Here is a 19,477-nt window from a genome sequence, read left to right as displayed (position 1 = left end):
CCTCACCCCTTCCCCTCCTTCCTTCCCTCTTCCCTTTCCCTCCTCCTTCCCCCTCTTCCCTTCCCTTTCTTCCTCCCCCTCCCCTTCCTCCCTCTCTCTCCTTCCCTCCCCTCCCTTCCCCCTTCTCTCCTTCCCCTCCTTCCGTTCCTCCTTCCCCCCTCCTTCCTTCCTTTCTTCCCCCTTCCCTTCACTCCCTCCCCTCCCTTCTCCTCCTCCTTCCCTCCCTCTGTCCACATAGGGTATCATACCAGTTGGGGTTAAAAAGGAAATCCCCAAAAGGTTGGGGTTCCATATCAATGTTGTGAGGTGTATCAAAAGAATTTGCAATCTCAGACTCATCTCTAAGTCAACAGACAAAGTTTTCAAGTTCCACAAGAATTTAGCAAAGAACCAGGAACAAGAAGATAAGAAAAAGATAGAAAGATCAGGTGCTTCTTGACAATGATATGCTAATTTTATGACATGGAGGAAGAATTGAAGTGTCTTAAAGGTTGCCTTAGGGTTATTGTTATTTGCTCCTTAGGAGATACACTACATCATTCCTTCACTACAGATGCTCTTAGAAGCATTTTTTTTTTTTTTTCTCTTTTGCACTTCTGAACTCTCCCAAGATATCTTGGAGTTTACTGGCTAAATTTCTTTCTTAATGACCAGTCCTTAAACCAAAACCGATCTGATTCTAAATGACTACCAAAAGGTCCTAGGATAAGCTCCATCTGGGCATTGTATGAGTCCTGAATGACTAATTTTGAATGTAAATAGTAATTTCTGCTTTGGCCAGAAATCCTGATTTATTTATTTAAGTTTTTTTTTTTTTTTTTTTTTTTGGTACTAAGAGGAGATTCTTTGTCTCAATTGCTACCTAGTTTTAATCACTAAATGGGTGTGTTCTCAGTCAGACTGAGACCTGTTGAACACCTTAGTTTAAAAAGACTTAGATCTCCCATTTATCCAGGGCCATCTCTATTTGTCTTGCTCTATATTTGGCCTCTGAACTCAGTGGTTCTGGTGGGAAAAGTACAGCCTTCCCTCACTTAAATCCATTTTACTTGCATGTCATGATGATGCTATTAGTGGCAGTGCAGAAAGCTGTGAGAATTGATGTGAGAATGCCCTCTGGTCTTAGGACAAGTCCAACCTAAAAAAATTCACTAACCAGAAATCTTAGTGGCAAAAAAGGGAAGTTTTAATTTCACTAAGAAATTCTTTCTTAGCAGGCAAATTTCTTAATGAGGAGATTTGCAAACAATGTGTTAACAGAAACCTATTTTATGAGCAAATCTGGGGGTTGAGGGGCAGTTTGAGTTGATTATCAGACTAAGATCTCCCAATTGAATGAAATCACTTTGAAGACGGTTCCCCAGAATTTGGAATTTCCTGAATGGGGATCTGGCTTTCCCCAAAAATCAATGGGGGGTGATTTGCCCAAGATCTCCAATTGGATGAGTTTCTTATCTTAGAAAAGGCCCATCTGGAAAGTATATCCCCTTCCAGACTTTCTGGAGTCTCTGTTCTTTTACAGATTAAAAGGGACACAGTTTCAGAGTTCATCCCTGCCTCCTAGTCAATGGCATCAACTTCCTGAAGTTATGGTGCTCTTCCAGAATGAAGGACAAATAACAACAACAGTTCCCTATTTGACTAGCAAGATGCTAGCAATGAAGAGGAGCTAAAGAATGGTTTAGGGTGGATTAGAGAAGAAAAAGGGAGTGCTCATTCTTTGCTAATTATCAATACCTTTGAGGAATATTATAGAAATAGAAGAAACCTTGAAGCGCTATTCAGAAGTTCTATCCAGCAGCTCCAAAAGCAAGGCTGGAGCATATGTAGGAGCTCATCCCCTCATTCTATAGAAATGACCTGCATGAAGAAAGTGAACTGCATTTTGTTTCATGCTACCTTCTCATTCCCAGATAGTATTCTGCTTTCCATTGCTACATTTTTCTCTTCTCCTCTTAGGCATGGAATTACCCCATGCTTTTCTACATCCTCCAAAAAAGCCATTGAAAGGACTAGAAAGACAGAAAATAGCAGATGATGACTATGAATTTCTGGGGACTAGACTAGCTCAGCACATGTAACACCTGGGCTTAAAAAGGTATCCAAAGCCTTGAAGTCTACTAGAAAAAAAAGGATATTTTTGAAACTGATTTGGAAGTCTCTGTAAGGCAAAAAATTTGCCTTGTGCTTTCTGAGCCTGCCCTTATTCAGTCCCCTTTGCCCTTGGTATTTTCTGACCTGTTGGGGCACACGCTGTCACCAACTGACAGAGAAGCCTTGCTGATCCTGCATACATATAACTGTCTTCCATTCCCTATGAGGCATTCACGTTTTTTACAAACACAGCTCACTGTATGAATTAGATGTGTGAACTAAAAAGTTGTGTGTGCATTATATTTTTATAAATCTGATCCCTTTTTAAGTGCACAAATGAAATTCCAAAGGTCCTCCTACCAATTCCTTTTATAAAACAAAGAATGTTTCTTCCATTCCCTAATTGACTTGTTTCCTAAGTTAGAATTTTTGCTGGTCAGTTCTCTGGAGTGTGTAGTGCAAAGTACAGACTTCTAGTCTTGTTATCTCTGTAGAGCAGGCCTATTGTATGGTTACTACAAAGAGTACTGGACAAACAGGAGCACTTAATTTTAGTTTTGGTTTTGCAGCTTATTCATTGTGTGACCTTGCGCAAACCACTTAACCTTTCTGTGTTTCATTTTCCTCATCTGTCAAATGGGAATAATGCCCACTGTACCTTGTCATGGGGTACCATTATCTATGGATAATGGATGTGAAGACCCTTCTCTGTCAAAATGGGGATAAAACCTGTCCCACCTCTTCCCAGGGTGACTCATAATGGATGTGAAAGAGCTTTGGAAATCCAAAGTACTAGACAGGCAAGAAATGGTGCTATTATGTCCTGGCTTTTTTGTATTTTGCAAACCAGAAAAGAGCAGAGACCATTTCAAAAGGTTGTTCTTTGTAAGCCCCACAGTCTGTGCTGAAACAAAGGGCAATGGGTTGTTTCTGAAGTGTGGTCTTTTTACTTTTCTTCCTTTTAGGTGAAAATGACTCCTGCTCATAACATAAGATGCAATTAAATGACGTCACTCACTTTGGACACATTAGCCTGACAGGCTAGAAAAGTTATTTGGCATTTTCCTGAGCCATGACAATTATTATTTGCATCTCTTAATGTCAATGCAAAGCATAATTTCAAAACAATCTTTTTTTTTTTTCAAAATTGCACCATGTAAAAAACTCTATGGGGCATTTTCATAAAGTCAGGTAGCATATGCCACAGGCTAAGGGTGTAAAAGCAGAGGGGTCAAATTCTAGTAGAAATGGGGACACTAAATCATATGTAAGGCTCCTTAGAGGCAGCCTATTGACTTAAAAAATAAAATATTAACATTATCTATATTCTATTGTATTTTTATTTCATTAAATATTAAAACATTATATTTGTTGTTTTGCTGTAATACTATTACATTATATTCAAATATAGATTTCCCCCAATAATTTCCCCACTCAATTTCTAGTTTTTGACTGAAATTAGGATGCTGTATTTCTCCTTTGTGGTGTGATCCACAGAACCATACCTGCTACTCCATATATTTGGTGACTCCTGGGAAAGTAGCAGATTACATGCTATCCCTGGCTTCTGCTGAGCTCTGATTTTTAGAGAATGTTGCCCATCAGGTGTCATTTGTGATCACATAAATGAAACAAATGAAGAAGTGCTCTCTGGAGCTGCCAGTCCACAAAAAGGGAGGGAGGTGGAATACATTGGGTAAGATAACCTGCCCAAAGTAGGTCAGGCAAAATCCCATGAGACTAGTGGGGAGAGGTGTGGGAGGAGGTGATAGTCGAGGGGAATGCTTCCTGCTCTCCATCTCACCTGCAGGAAACATTTAAGACCTCAAAGTGACCCTCGCTCAGGGGAATTATGGAAAAATGTGCATAAATATGAATTCACATTCATGAGAGGGAATAGAGGATTCTGTGGCTCCACTTCTTTTTTTGCAGAAATTACAAGATTCCTGGGAAGAGATGACACTGACAAAAGAACTAAGAATTTAGGCCTAGTTTATTTTGTTTTGTTTCTCTCTCTTCCCTTTCCTCTCCTTTAATCTTTCTTTTTTCACTAATTATGGGATTTGTAATTGTGTCCAATTAAAGAGTAGGAATCCCTTGTACATTAGTTCTAGTGACCACACAATCACCTTATGCTAAGAATAAATACTCCAGAAGCAGCTTTGGCCCTGGCCATATGAGTTATTGCAAAAGAAGCTGCTCCCTGCCAGGGGATTCTAGTGCTGAACTTCTAAAGCCTTTTGCAAATAGCAAATGGCATCATCACCCCACTCTCTTACCTGATGGAAGGCTTAAATATTATATCATTAAATTGGAGAGAAGATGGATTGACAAACTTGGACTAGAGAAAACTTGGGGGTGGGTATAACATGGCACATGGATACCCAGCTGAGGTCAGCAGTGGCTCGCTTGAAACGATTTCATGTGTCAGGAGACCAAGATGCAATTGTTTTAGTGCATGTATTTCTGGCTCTAACCAACCCTGACAGTTCTGGGTTAGATCAGTGTGGGATGTTTTTCAGAAAGGCCTCCAGATGGCAGAAGCAATGCATCCTACCTGGGCCCACACCTCCATGGCCTCCTACTTCATCCTACTGCCTCTCCTTTTATAGCTGCATTTCACTTTTTTGGCACTGAATTCTTCAGTAATTACCTTGTTTCTCTTTCCCCCACTCTCCTCAAGCCCCAGAATACACTCCTCATTATCTTTCAGATTCTCTCTGTTTTTCCAGTTTGATTCAGACTAAAGATACTTTCTAGAGTGTTTCTATTCAAGGGGATCAGTTTTCTTTCCCAAAATTTCAAATATGGTGCAAAGATATGAGTGATATCATATGCTCTCTTCACCAAGATTTTTTTGTTTGGGAGAATCTAATTTATTTGGTCTTGATTTTACCTGCTTTGCAATCCCTTTGTAAAATTTTATTAAGAGCCTACTATGTGCAGGACACTGTACTAGGCAATAAAGACTGAAAAACAAAATTCTTTTTCCTTAAGGAGTTTGTATTCTATTCTTCAGGCAATTATAATATATGGAAAGACAAGTATAAGGAGATGCATGTAATTATGAGGGCAGAGGAAAGAATCAGACAAAAGGTTTTAAGAGTGTTTGCAGGAATGAGTACTTCTACTTTGGGGAATCAGGAAAGACTTCAAGGGGATGGTAGTACTTGAGCTGTGTCCTGAAGGAAGACAAGATTTCTGAGAGATGGAGATGCAGAAGGACTTCATTGTAGGCATGAGGGGCAATTTATGCAAATGGAGAGAAGCCATAGAAATTTGTTGAGTTTTAGCCCAATTTGACTAAAAGATAGATTGTATGAAGGAGAGTAATAATAAATAAAATTGGAATATAAGATTTATACTAGATTGTGGAAGGCTTTACATGTAGAAAGCTGAGGGGATTGTATTTTACTGTGGAAGCAACAGGGAACCAGTGAAATTTTTTGAGCCTTGGAATTATGTTGCCACATTTGCCTCTTAAGATTATTTTGCCAGTTGTATGGAGGGTGGATTAGTGAGGGGAGAAATGCTAAGTAGGGAAACCAAAAACTATTGCAAAAGTCCAGGTAATGATAACGAGGGCCTTTACTGAAATAACAGTTGTAAGGGTATAGAGAAAGTGGAGGAGAAAAAGTGGCAGCCATGAGAGATGTTGCAGAGGTAAAATCAATGGAACTACATAACTGATTAGATAGAAGGAGTGAGAGTCTCAGATGCCTCTTAGCTTTCAAACTATAGTAACTCAGAAGATGGTTGTGCTGTATAGAATGAAGGAGAATTGAGAAAATAAGGCCCATTTGATGAATAAGATTTAGGAGAATGATGATGAATTTATAGTTTTAGATTATTGATTTTGGGGTGATGGTGGGAAATCCAGATGGAGATGTCCATTAGACAGTTACAGATGCTGAAATGGAATTTAGAAGAGATTAATCTGTCCTGTGTTGGAAATTTGGGAGTAATTTGTGCTGAAGTAGTAACTGGAGCAGATTCAGACTCTCAGGTATACATTTTCATTCAGAATAGGTCAGGGGTCTCATTCATCACTGATGCTAACACACCAGATGGGTCCTCTCTGTCCCCTTCTGTTCCCTAGGTTCTGGACTATTCTATGTCTAACAGAAATTGTAGTGATTCAGCTTTTTTCTCTCCTGACTCTCAAAATGGAGTGTGATAAGAAATCTAAATAAAACTTTTCTTTTCTGTACTTTCTTCCAGGGAAAAGGAAACTGAAAAAACTATCATTTATTTATTGAACTTGTTCACCAGAAGCTGTGTTTGTTCAATTTAATTAAACTACACAAAACATCATATACTTATTAGATATCTTATATCTGATAAGTCCCCTCCCCTCCTACTTGTGAAGAACCATAATATCCAAGTTCCTCAATCTACTTGAATTCTATGATTTCCTCCTCTATTCTACTTTAGCTACACAAAGCAATGATCATTCAGTCAATCTTCTTATCATCCACAAATGTTCTATATTGATGATCAAGACTTCTTAAATTCCTTTATGAAATCCCTATTTCCTAGTAGCCTATCTCTTTCCATGCCTGTTCTTATACCAAACCTATTCTACATCCTCATCTTAATCTTTTATCTCTCTGCCTCTTGGCAGTTTATCAGATTATTATAATCTCGATATACATTTTCCTTCCTTTCTAACCTGGAGTCTAAGTGAACAAACTCAATTCTTTCATCTCTGTCTTCTCATGACTTGCTTTTAGTCAAAGTGCAATAATGGATGACTCCTGCTGTCATCTTCTCTGCTCCTCCTCATCTGCTGAGTAGCAGAGCTGGAGAGTCATACAACTTTGTTGACTGACTCTACAGTAACTTCATGTTATCTGATTTCAACTGAAAAATTGCAGCAAGTTAATCTTTTATTCCTTCCTAGTTCATTCTCTATCCTACTCACTGCAGAGGCTATTCTAAACCATTTTTCTCTACATAAGACATAAAACTTTCTCACTTTATTGTCTCAGATGAGATCTTTTCTTCATACATAAAAAAATCCAGACCACTCACTGAGAGTTCCCTCTTCTCCTTTCCTTATCTGACAACCTTTCTTTATTTCACAACCCCTTGACATCATCCCTCACTATTCTTTTCTTTATTCTAGCTTCTGATTAAGGAGTGGATCTTTTCAACAAGGCTACTCTCTCTGTATAAACTACGGACCTCTCCCTTCCTGTTTTGCAAATTGTTCCCATCCCTCTTTTCTTCAATCCCTTCATTTCTTTCCTTATGACTACAAACATACCTTACTAATACCTTAGGAAAAACTCTAATTAGATCTTATCATCCCTGAAATTTATCATTCCATATCTCTTTTCATTTTCAGAGCCAAATCTATATTATTGAATATAGATTTCTTCTCATCTCTTCCTAACCCTCTGCAATCTGATACCATTATTCAACTGGAACTGCTCTCTCCAAAGTTACCAGAGATCTCTTAATTGCTTTATCTAATGACATCTTCTCAATCCTTAACCTCTTGATCTTTCTGAAACATTTAAAATTATAGATCACTTTCTTCTTAAGGATATTATGTCCTTTATGTGTTTTTGTGAAAATATTTCCTTCTGGTACTTATCTTACATTTCTGGCTGATCCTTAGTGCCCTTTGTATGTCTACAAACTTGCTTTAATTGAAGATGTATTTTGGGACTCTTAAATCCTCTTCTCCTTTTGCTTTATACTCTCTTACTTGTAGAGCTCATTAACTCTCATGGGCTCAATTATGATCTCTATTTTGATGATTTATAGGTCTATATATTCAGTCTTACTTTTCTCTAGAGCTCCAGTCCTTCATCAATAACTGCCTATTGAGCATTTCAAACTAGATACCCTGAAGAGACTCAATACTTCTACAACAGACTTCATTATCTTTCCCTTAAATGCACTTCTCTTCCAAAGTTCCCTATTATTGTGGAGAGTATCACTGTCTTTAAATTTACTTTAAGTTCATAACCTCAACACCAGCAATTACCTTGGTGTCATCTTTAACTTCTTATTTTAGGTCATTTCATAAAAATACTCAGGTGCCAAGTCTTATCATCACAGCCTCCACAACATCTCTCACATTTATCCTTTTCTCTCTACTCAGACAGAATTTTAATTCAGGCCCTCATTAATTCTTGCCATGGATATTATAATAACCTTAACTTTGGTATCCCTTCCTCATATCTTTCCAAATTTCAGTTCATTTTTTATTTAGTCATCAGAGAGATTTTCATAAAGCATAGTTCTGCTATTGTTATCACCTTATCTAATAAATCCTAAGGGTTTTCTTTTACCAATAGGATCAAATAAAGGTCCCTTACTTGATGTTTAAGTTTCTTCAGAAGGTGGTCCGTTTTGATATGTCCAATTTCATACATTATTCTCTTCTATGCTTTATAGTATGCAGACATATTGACCTATTCACTACTCTGAAATATGATGCTCTATTATCTGTCTACTTGCAAGGGCATGCATTCCCTTCTCTACTCTCCTTGTGGAATTCATAGTTTTCTTTAAGGCTCAGATTACATGCCATTTTTATAAGAAAATTTTCTTGAACCTCTCAGTTTCTAATGCTGTACTTCTCCAAACCATCTTGTACTAATTTAGTTATATACATAATATACATACAGTCTCTCCAAGATCGATTACAAAGTATTTTGTAGTTCTCTCTCTATATATATAAATAAATATTTTGTGTATATATAAAAAATAGAAATATTTTGCTTTTTCATTTTTGTCTCCAGTGCTTATTAAAGTATCTGACATATAGCAGGTGCTTAATAAATGATTTTAGAATTAATTGATTATAATACAAGATTTGAAGGAAATATGACTTATCTGTTGAAGTGAGCTATAAGTTAAGAGTTGTTCTTAAGGGAAATCCAAGTTTCCATAAGAACCAGGATTAGGATGATGGTGGGAATTTCAGTGATGGCTAGTAGTTTGCTCACAAAAGAATGGTTGATGCATTGGGAATAAGTGGAAAAGGAGAAATGGAGAAGACTTAGTGAGGGACAGGGGCTATGGGTGCAGGGAAAGAGAGGTCTGAGGCAATTAGATTGATTATAGTTCAAAGAGAGAGAAGGATGGAAGGACATGTTCAGTGTCTAGTGTGGCATTTGGAGATGAGAGAAATCAGGAAGAAATAAATTGGAAAGGATTATAATTATTCTAACAGAGTATTTGAAAATCATAGAGTATCAGAGTTGAAAGGTATCTCAAAGTTTGTCTAATTTAAGCCGATGTCATAAGTTCAAGTTCCCAATACACCAATCCTGCAAAGGGAAATGAAGATCAGCAGTGGGGACCTCACTACTTCCTAAGGCATTCTAATTTCCATTTGGACATCCCTAATTATTAGGAATGGGCAGCTACAGTGGACAGAGCATTAAACTTGAAATCAGAAAGATTTATCTTCCTGAGTTCAAATCTGACCTCAAACATATACTAGCTATGTGACCCTGGGCAATTCACTTAGTTCTCTTTGCCTCAGTTTACTTATCTGTAAAAAGAACTGGAGAAGGAAATGGCAATCAATTCCAGTATTTTTGTGAGGAAGACCTTAAAATAAGGTCATGAAGTGTCAGATACGGAAATGATTCATTAACAATTGTTGGGTAGTTTTTTCTTCCATTAAGTCAAAGTTTGCTTTTCCTTCTGTTTTCTACTCACTGTTACTTATTGTGTCCTTTGGGAACAAACAGAACAAACTTAATCCCTCTTTGACATGATAGTTATTTAGATATTTGAAGATATCTATCATGATGTTGTGTCTGCCCCTTTCCATGTTTTCCCTTTCTTCCCCTCTTTTTTTTTTTTTTGATATATTTTCCCAATTACATGTAAAGATAGTTTTCAACATTTACTTTTATAAGATTTTGTTTTATATCCTTTTCTCTCTTCCCAAGACAGCAAGCAATCTGATATAGATTATACATGTGCAATCATGTAAAAAAATTTCCACATTAGTCATATTGTGAAAGAAGAAAGAGAACAAAAGGGAAAAGCCACTAAAAACCGGTGAAAATAGTATACTTCAATCTGCATTCAGACTTCATAGTTCTTTCTTTGGATGTGGATAACATTTTCCATAATGAGTCTTTTGGAATTCTCTTGAATTGATGTATTGCTGAGAAGAGCTGAGTTAATCATAGCTGATCACTGCAAAATGTTGCTATTACTATATACAATGTTCTTTTTGTTCTACTCATTTCAGTTTGCATCAGTTTATATACATTTTTCCAGGTTTTTCCAAAATACTCCTGCTTATAATTTTTAATAGAACAATGGTATTCCATTAGATTTATATACCACAATTTGATCAGTCATTCCTCAATTGATAGACATCTCAACTTCCAATTCTTTGCCACCACAAAAAGAGGTGCTATAAATATATTTGCACATGTAGATCCTTTCCCCTCTTTTATGACCTTTTTGGGATACAGACCTAGTGAAGGTATTGCTGGATCAAAGGGTATGCACAGTTTTATAACCCTTTGGACATAGTTTTAAACTGTTTTCCTGAATAGTTGGATCAGTTTACAACTCCACCAACAATGTATCAGTGTCCCAATTTTCCCACATCTCCTATATTTATCATTTTCCTTTTTCTGTCATCTTAGCCAATCTGCTAGATATGAGATGGTAACTCAGAGTTGTTTTAATTTGCATTTCTCTAATCAATGGTGATTCAGAGAATTTTTTAATATGACTATAGATAGCTTTAATTTCTTCTGAAAACATTCTGTTCATATCTTTTACCATTTATCAATTGGGAAATAATTTGTATTATTGTAAATTTGACTCAGTCTCTATGATATGAGAAAGGAGGCCTTTGTCAAAAACACATACTATAAAAATTGTTCCCCATCTTTCCACTTTCCTTTTAGTTTTGGTTGTATTTGTTTTGTTTTTGTGAAACCTTTCAATTTAATGTATTCAAAATAATCCATTTTGCATTTTATAATGTTTTTTGTCTTTTGTTTGGTCATAAATTTTTCCCTTTTCCATTGATTTGACAGATAAAATATTCCTTATTCTCTTAATTTGCTTATGGTATCACTTTTTATATCAAATCACATACCTATTTTTACTTATCTTGGTTTATTGTGTTATATTCATCTATGCTTAGTTTTTGTCATATTATTTTCCAGTTCTCCCACCTGTTTTCACCAAATAGTGAATTCTTATTATGCAAGTTGGAGCAATATTAGGTTATTTTTGTCATAGACTACTGTGTCTTATATATCTAATTTATTTCACTGATCCACTACTCTATTTCTGAGCTGATACCAAAGCTTTGATGACTGCTGCTTTATAATGCATTTTTAGATCTGATGTGAGTAGGTTCCCTTATTTTGTATTAAATGTTCTTCTTTTCCCCTGAAAGATTATACTCAATTTTGCCCGGTAGTTGATTTTTGGTTGTAATCTAAGCATTTTTGCTTTCTAGATTGTCATATTCTAAGCCCTCCAATCCTTTAAATGTAGAGGCTGTAAAGTCCTGTCTAATTTTGACTATAGCTCCTTGATATTTGAATTGTTTCTTTCTGGTTGCATACAGTATTTTCCCCTTGACCTGATAGTCAGGTTCAGGTCCTTGACTTGGAATTTGGCTACAATATTCCTTGAAGTTTTCAAGGTGGTTATCTCTTTCAGGAAGTGATCAGTGCACTCTTTCAATGACCTTTGGCTCTAGAATGTCAGGGCAGTCTTCTTTGATAATTTCTTGAATGATGCTGTTCAGGCTGTTTTCTTTGTTTTTGTTTTTGTTTTTGTTTTTTAAGTCATGGCTTCAGGTTGTCCAATTATTCTTAAATTATCTCTCTTGGATCTATTTTCTAGGTTGGTTGTTTTTCCAATGAGAAATTATTATTATATTATGTGTGATGTATATTATGTATATTACATATATAATATATTCTAAGGTGAATATATTATACATTCTCTTCTAGTTTTTCATTCTTTTGATTTCGTTGGACTGATTCTTGAAGTCTTATAGAATCATTAGCTTCCACTTACCCATTTCTAATTTTTAAGAAATAATTTTCTTTAGCTTTTATTTTTTCTTTTCCTTTTGCCAATTCTACTTATAAAAAAGTTTTCTTTAGTAGACTCTCTCCCTACCCACCACCAATTTGGCCAATTCTTTTTTTTTTAAGGAGTCATTTTCTTCAGGCAATGTTTATGCTTCCTTTTCTAAGTAGTTGACTCTTTCCTCATAATTCTCTTGAATAACTCTCATTTCATTTCCTAGTTTTTAAAATCTCTTTTACTTGATTTTTAAAAATTCTTTTTGAGCTCTTCCAAGAAAACCTTTTGGGCTTGAGATTAATGTGTATTCTCATTTGGGGCTTCACATATAGGCATTTTGACATTGTCATCTTTTTCTGAGTTTGTATTTTGATCTTTGTTTTTTGTGATCAGGGATCTCTTTTGTTTTTTGTTTTTTTGCTCATTTTTTTAAAGTTGAACTCTCCTTCTGAGGTGAAGAGGGCACTGTCCCAAACTTCTTGTATTGCTGGCTTTCTCTGCTGGGGCCTCTGGGGCTGGCTGCTTGCCTACTACACTGGGTGGCCTAGCCTGTTGTGCCCTGATTTCTGAGGATGACAGTTTGCCCATTGCAGTGGAGCTGAATGACTGAGATATGACCAGCTGAGCCAGAACTGTGGGGGTCTGGTTGTCGATTTGTGCTGTGGCTAAAAGCTTTCCTTTGCTTTGGACACTGCCTACATTGAACTATGCATTTCTTTTATCCAAGTGAGACAGACCTTTCCTGAAGTCCTATTAAATTATCTTGGGCTAGAAAATGTTTCATTCCATCTTTTTTTGTAGATTCTGTTGCTCCAGAATCCTTGTAGAGACTTAATTTAATGTTGTTTCTGAGGAAAACTAGGAAGATCTTAGGCGATATCCTGGCTTCTCTCTGTCATCTGCCCTTCTCCTCTTCTTCAGACTAAACTAGATAGTTCCAATATTCCAGTTTTATTATAACGTTGCTGGGGTTTTAAGTGTGGCTTAATATAAGTGCAGCCTCATTGTTGCTTTCTTGAAGGACTGATGGTTTGAGTGCACATTTCTTTCTTGTGGAACATTAACAAGATTTTTTTTTTTTTGTTTGGACCATAGCTATAAGATATGGCCTCAGGGACCAGGAGGTAAAGAAATTGAAGAATTGAACTTAGAGGCAAGAAAAGAGTCTCCAACATAAGACTGTCACTATCAGTGTAAGTGTTGGGTCAGTATAAGTAAGAAGGATTCCCCACATGGTGATGTCAGTACCCTAAGGAACTATGTGGTATAGTGAATAAATCACATTATCTAGAGTTGAAAGACCTGAGTTCAAATTTCAGCCTTAGACTGCTTCAAGTTTCCTTGTCTGTAAAATGTAGACTGATGTTGTTGTTTAGTCCCTTTTCAGTTTCATTTGATTCTTTGTCACCCTCTTTGGGGTTTTCTTGGTAAATATTTTGGAATAGTTTGTCATTTCCTTCTCTAGCTCATTTTGCAAATGAGGAAACTGAGGCAAACAGGATTAAGTAACTTACCCAGAGTCACACAACTAAGATACTGTCTGAGGCTGGGTTTGAATTTAGGTTTTACTGATTCTAGTCCTGGCATCTTATCTACTGTCCCATCTAGCTATAACAACATCGGTCTCCTAGGGTTATTATGAGAATAAAATGAGCCAATATTTATAACATTTTGCCACAAACCTTAAAAGCCTTATAGGAATGCTAGTTATTGTTTATTATTATTAGCTTCTCTGTTTTTTATTGTGGGACAAAGCCTGAGTAGTCTCAATCAGTTAATCAATCAACAAAAGCATTTAATAAATTCTTATTATGTGCTAAGCACTGTGCTAGATACTTGACATAAGAAGACACAAATGAAATAGCTCCTTCAATGAATTTTTAGCTTTAGTGGAGGAGACAAGATGTAGAGATATAAGTATATGCAAAATAATTTTAAAAGTGATTTTATGTATGGTATGCTATTTTTAGTTTCTTAGCAATCTAGTTATAGGAGGTTTAGTTTCCATTAGATCTTGGACTTACATAAACTTAAATTGGAGGTAGAGTGAAACTAGGACTGCTGATACTTGGTATAATTGAGATGAATGCAGATGGTTCTGCTGGCGAATAGGCAAGAGGTAAATTTAAGTGCATCTTGCAAAAAGCAAAAACTTTTCTTCTACAGCAAAGTTAGGGGATGACTTGTACTCTGACTTAGCTATCTGCCTTCCTTCTTCTAGGTATGTAATGGATGCTAACCTCTCATCTAACTGTATGAATTCAGAGTTGGGGAAGTTAGGAGAGCCAGACAAATGCCCTCAGGCCAGAACTGTTCTCTACAGTGCCTGAGTCAGTAAGATATATTAACCTGTCACAAAAGGGGTAGTATAGAGTAGTGGAACGGACAGTTAGGAGACCTGGGTTCTATATGTATTTCTATTACTAACTAAATGACCTTGGGCAAGCTACTTTCTCTGAGCCTCAATTTCTCCCTAAGGTTTAGATTAGGTAATTTCTAATAGTTCTTCCAACATTAAAATTTTAAAAGAGAGCCTTTAAATGGCATATCCTGTGTATTCTTAAGAGATTTTATAACTAGTTTCTTTTCCAATGTGTTATATCCCTCCCAGTGATGCTTCATCAACTTGCATTTTTGCTTGAAGAATTTTGAGGTTTTTAATGACTCCTTCTATTTAAGGTTCTAAGGATAATCCTGAGAGATAGGGTCTCTTGTTTGTCACTCATGTTCTTCCCCCCTTCCCCAACCCAGATTATCAGCTAGTAGCCTTAGTTAGCTTTTTATTTAATCCTTTCAGTTTGTACATATACATTCTTTTTTTTAAAAAAAATTTCCATATGAGTCAGGTTGGGAGAGAAAAATCAGAATAAAAAGGAAAAACTATGAGAAAAATCAAAAGAAAAAAATGAAGATAGTATGTGTTGATTCATATTTAAGGTCTATAGTTCCCTGTCAGGATGTGAATGGCATTTTCTATCCAAAGTTGATTGGAATTGCCTTGGAAGGGCAGTTAGATGGCACAGTGGCTAGTAGATAGAGCATGGGTTCAGGAGTACCTGAGTTCAAATCGGGTCTCAGACACTTAACACTTCCTAGCAGAGTGATCCTGGGCAAGTCACTTAACCCCAATTGTCTAGCCAAAGAAAAGAAAAAAAAAGTTCAGTTATGGAATTGCCTTGGATCACCAAATTGCTGAAAAGAACCAAATCTATCATAGTTAATCATCACACAGTCTTGTTGTGTACAATGTTTTCTTGGTAGTGCTTCCTTCACTCAGTACAAGTTTACGTAAATCTTTCCAGATTTTTCTAAACCCAGACCATTTCTCATTTTTTAATAGAACAATAATATTCCATTACTTTCATACACCATAACTTATTCAGTCATTCCCTAATTAATGGACATTCACTCATTCCCCAATTCTTTGCCACCACAAAAATGCTGCTACAAACATTTTTGCACATGTGAATCCTTTTCCCTTTTTTATGATCTCTTTAGGTTACAGACCCAGTACAAAGATATTTGCTCAGATGATATAGCAAGAACAGTTGTTACAAAAACAATCTCTGCATCCTTCTCTTTCATCCCTTGCTCCCCCCTCCAGCAAATCAAAGGCAGAACTACTCAGTTTAAGATCCCTGGGGCTCAAACTTAAAGTTCAAGAATAGTGGAAAACACATGCACAGAAGACATGTAACAGAGGGGTAACTCATAGCTTCTGGTTCCTAGGGGTACATTTTTCCCTCTGCAGAGTCTTCATGAAATTTCTCTTAGACAAAGCTCTGTGCTAGGCTTCAAGGGTCTGTAGTCTTAACAATTCTTTCATTTTTTTTTTCAGTAGGAGGGGTCACATACCTTGAAACTATTTCCTTCCTCATTAGATGTTTTTTTTCCTGTGTCTGTCTCACTCTTTATCCTTTGTGTGTCCATCCATCTCTCTCTTTCTCTCTCCTTCCCTCCCTTTCTCCTTCCCTTCCCCCCTTCTCTCTTAATTTGGAATTAAATGACTTGGCTAGGGTCACACAGCTACTAAGTGTTAATTGTGAGGTCACATTTGAACTCAACTCCTTCTGACTTCAGGGCCAGTGTGCCATCTAGTAGATGCTGCTGCACTACCCTTCATCTTCCACTTCTTTCCCATCTCTTCCTTTTCCCAAATTGCCACATTATCTCCACTGATTCGGTAACTGTTGGGGGGCAAGGAGTGTACCACTTTCTGACATTACTTCCCTTTTCTCTCCTCTTTATTGTTTTCTTCTCTAAGGGTCTGTCTCTTCAAGGCACTCTGGATTTTTCCCAAATTGCATCTTTCTTGATGAATGGACTTCTTTATTCATGCACAGACCCAGAGGTGTGTATAATTCTTTCAGTTAATCCCAAGATGTTTTCTGTTTGAAGTTATCCACCTTCATCTCATGGCTAAGAAGTCTGTGATTCTTTCAAATTGATTTAGGGCTTGGCCATATTGATGATGACTTCTGAAAAATCCAGGCTCAAAAATAAAAAGAAAATTCCTTCCTTCCCACTTTATTCTGTTGACTGTTTAAGGTGGGAATGTCACCCTTTTTTCAGTCTTTGGCATATTCCTTCCTTGCTTCTGTTTTCTTCTTTGAAAATCCTTTTTAAAAAGAGTTAAATCAATAAGTAAGTTCTGAGGTATAACTCTTTTTCAGTATACTCAGAGTATACTGATTCTGGAATCATTATTTGTGTTCAAATCCTGCCTCTGACTTTGACTACCTTGGATAATTTAGCTTTTCTGAGTCTCATTTTCCTCATCTGCAAAATAAGAGGGTTTGATTAGATGACTCTGAAGTCCTCTCCATCTCTAATTCCAAAATCTATGAGGTAATACCAATCAAGCTCATGTGAGATCTGCAAGGAGACAAAATAATGGCAAAGAGTCATGGGCTTCCATTGTGCCTTTTACCTCATCCTTGCTTCTTCATCCAAATCAAATTTACCCTTGTGTCTGTTTCACTACTATTTTTAAACAACAGATTTTTTTGAATTATAGGATTAGACATGAGCTATTCTAAAGGGGGTATAGTCCATGCATAATTTACATGCACTATATATATCCTTTATACCTTCTTTTTTTCCCCTTGATCTCAAAGGTCCCTCATATCTTTGTGACTCTAACTCCACCTGGTGAAGGAATCTCTTGGCTAATGGATGGATATCCAGCCTCACATCCTTTGGGTAAAAGAGCACTCACTTTAGAAAGCAGCCTGTTCCATTGTCAGGGATTCAGTGTATGCTATATGAAGGAAGTTCAGAGTATCTAAGTACATTGTATTCAAAATACATCATACCTTCATTCCTCTAATTAATCCTAATTCTCTGGGCTTTCTCTACCATATCAAAAAATCTTTTTATCCTGGAAATTTAATTGATCAATGAATTTCATACTTTAGAAATATGCTGCTGCCTTTCTTTCTGGTTGGCTGTTTTCTCCTAGTATTTCCATTTCAAGGAGGATTTCCAGGCTAGTTATTTTCATTTCTCTTCGAGATATATTCCTTATGCTCCAGACATTCTCTACCATGCCCCAATTTAGGTACCTTTATCTCTTCTTTCCATATACAACTTTTTAACTTCCTTTGAAGTGTTGTCTTCCACCATTAAAATATTAGCTTCTTGACTAGTACCATTTTTCTGCTTGTCTTTGCATTCTAGAGATTTACATAGTATATGACACATAGTAAGTACTTAATAAATTCCTTCTGACATGATATGGATGTAAAGGAATGGATGTTTGTATTAATTTTCCTCTTTTCTTAAAAGGAAATGTAAAACTAGTTCCAAGAGTCAATGGGACAGTCATTTTTAAGGGCCATATTTTGATTAATAAGGTCCTAATGAATTATTATTAATACAAATCTTTGATGTTCAGAGATTTTTATATATAAAAGACTTCAAAGCAAGTTGTGAGATCATAGATACTCTAAGACAGTGATCCTCAAGCTTTTTAGTCTCAAAAATTATTGATAATAGCTTTTACTTAATGTGGTTTATATCTATTGATATTTACCATATTAGAAATTAAAATATCAGTATGATTATAAAAATAGTTTTGATTTTGCAGATCCCCCTGAAAAGTTTTCAAAGGCTCTTTGGATTATGCTATGAGAACTGCCTTTCTAGAAGTATCACTTCTTTCCTTTTAGGTCCGAAACTTCTTCGGTTGGAGGCAAGAAACAGCTGCTTAATAGCTGCACAGTAACATTACTCAGCAGATGAGGACAGACTGTGGAGATGGCTTCATCCACCAGAAAACACAGGGGCAATTAGAAAGACAATGTAATTATCCAGGTTGGAACTGGGTCAGGATCTGGGACAAGCACCCAGATGCTTATGAAAGTGATTCTGGGATTTGGAAGCCCCAGGAGCAATCAGTAAGTACTTTGGGGCTGGTGTGGGTAGTTTTACTTGATACTTGGTCCACAGAACTACTTTTGCAGGGCTGGTTCAGGCTTGTGCTGGAGTGTGTGGGGATAGGGTGAACCTGGGTGGCAAGAAGTGATTTTATCTGTTCTTTGAAGAAGAATGAAAGGAGTGTCTGTCCCACTCATGCTGTCGAGGTCTAAGCTCATTTAGCTGGCACTGAGTTCAAAGTCTGTTTGGCATTCAGCTGGATGATATCAATAGAAATGTGTATTTCCAGAAGGGTTTTTAAAAAATCTGTCTCCCTCTGTCTTAGCTCTCCCATCCTAGGGCTCTATGGAAGCCTTTCATATTCTATAGTTTCACCAATGAGCCATTCTCATATTTTTCATATCTGTTCTCAAAGTAAGTCATTTACAGAAATAAGATTTATAGATGATGTCAGATATTGTGAGTTTAACCAAAACTTTTGTAGTATTGAAGATTTGTGAGCTTACATAATATGTATGTGTACATATGTGGATATATATATATATATGAATACACACAGATATTAAATATGCAAACATACACATTTATGTATATATATTTTATAGAAAAAAGCAACCTGGCTTCCAGTATAGAAAACTGGTCTCAGAGTCGGGAAGAAAGTCTTGGTTTCTAGTTATACTTCTTCTCACAAACCTATTTTAGTATCTCTCTATACTAATAAAATCATTTACATGTCTGGTTTCCATTCCCCCACCCTCTCATCTTTGTCGCTCTGTCTCTCATCACATAATGAATAAAACACTGGATCTGAAATCAGCAACATCTGGGTTCAAATCCAGCCTCAAATACTCATTAGTTGGGTAACCCTAGGCAAATCATTAAACTTTTATCTGCTATGGTTTTTTTATCCATAAAATGGAGATAATGATGTTACCTCCCTCCCAGAATTATTGTGAGG

Source organism: Antechinus flavipes, chromosome 2, assembly GCF_016432865.1.
Source record: "Antechinus flavipes isolate AdamAnt ecotype Samford, QLD, Australia chromosome 2, AdamAnt_v2, whole genome shotgun sequence".
Taxonomy (NCBI): Eukaryota; Metazoa; Chordata; class Mammalia; order Dasyuromorphia; family Dasyuridae; genus Antechinus; species Antechinus flavipes.
The sequence above is the reverse complement of the archived record's forward strand: the minus strand, read 5'-3'. Positions refer to the sequence as shown.